Source organism: Palaemon carinicauda, chromosome 31, assembly GCF_036898095.1.
Source record: "Palaemon carinicauda isolate YSFRI2023 chromosome 31, ASM3689809v2, whole genome shotgun sequence".
In the NCBI taxonomy this organism is placed as follows: Eukaryota; Metazoa; Arthropoda; class Malacostraca; order Decapoda; family Palaemonidae; genus Palaemon; species Palaemon carinicauda.
In genome coordinates, this window is record NC_090755.1 from 6,777,180 (window position 1) to 6,778,595 (window position 1,416).

Here is a 1,416-nt window from a genome sequence, read left to right on the forward strand (position 1 = left end):
TTGTAAAGAAAAAATATTAAGTAAGTTTATAATTTTACTTAATTACAGTGATTTGACACTTTAGTCACAACGAATGTTCTTTGATATCATAAAATTTTTATAGGTTTTTTTTTTTTCTTTTTCTTTTAACTATGCCTAGAGAAATAGGACATGTGCATCATTATATCTGAAAATGCTCAGATATATGAAAAATTATAGGTGGCTGAAGGACACGTGTCCGAAAACTTTGGTCTCAACGGTAACTTTCAATAAAAAAAATATATATATTTTTTATCAGTAAAACATGACAATTTCTCCAGGCTGAAATTATTTGTGCAAATTTTCGTTTCTTATTTTGCAGTTTCCAATTATTTCATAATTTTGCTATAATGTCTCTCTCTTCATTTTCCTCATCGGTTAATTTGTCTGTTATGGTGAAATATAGATATTTTTTAGGCAAAGTTAATTTGTCTATCTTATTGCTCTTCCTCTTGTTTTTTTGGAATTTTTATAGTTTATATATGAATGATCTAATCTAATGATGTTACTGTTCCTAGAATATTCTATTTTCATTGTTTATTACTTCTCTTGTACTTTATTTCTTTTTTTCCTTTCCTCTCCAGGCTATTTTCCCTGTTGGAACCCTTAGTCTTATAGCATCCTTGTTTTTCCAACTAGGGTTATAGCTTAGCTTGTAAGAATAAGAATAAGGATAAGGATAAGGATAAGGATAAGGATAAGGATAAGGATAAGGATAGGGATAAGGATAATGATAATGATAATGATATAAATTATATATATTCAATCTTTGCTATTCAATTGCTTTTTAGATAAACAATTGCATTTATATACTGTGTTAGCAAACTCTGAACTACATTATGTTAATTCAATTTAATATTTTATAAAGTAACTAGTTACAGTAGAAATAGAAAAAGTTTACTTGTATACGTTGCAAATTGATCCCAAATTGAACACTAACGACGTATCTCAGTTTTCAATTGCAGATAAAATGGTGTATTAAGAAACTGTTTTGAAATTTTTGGAGACTAGTCTATCTTAAAGAAATGTTTAATCTATTCATTATGAAATTATTTAGATAATTTTTCTTACCTGGTCTTCAGCACCTGAACTGTTGGACAAAAACTTTTCAAATTTCCATTAATCTCTAGCACCATAATTCAAGTAGATCTTTGAGCCTTTTGTATAACATTATGCATAATTCTGAATGTTCTTTCAATTCAGATCTTCACTACATAGATTTGCAGTTAATTCTGAGTCTTTCCTTTTCTCTCATAAGATTCAATTCCACACAAAACTCTGAGGCCTTTGTTCTGCAGTGGAACTTTCTTACATAAGGTTCAATTTCACACAAAACTCTGAGGGCTTTGTTCTGTAGTGGAACTTTCTCATGTAAGGTTAAATTCCACACAGAACTCT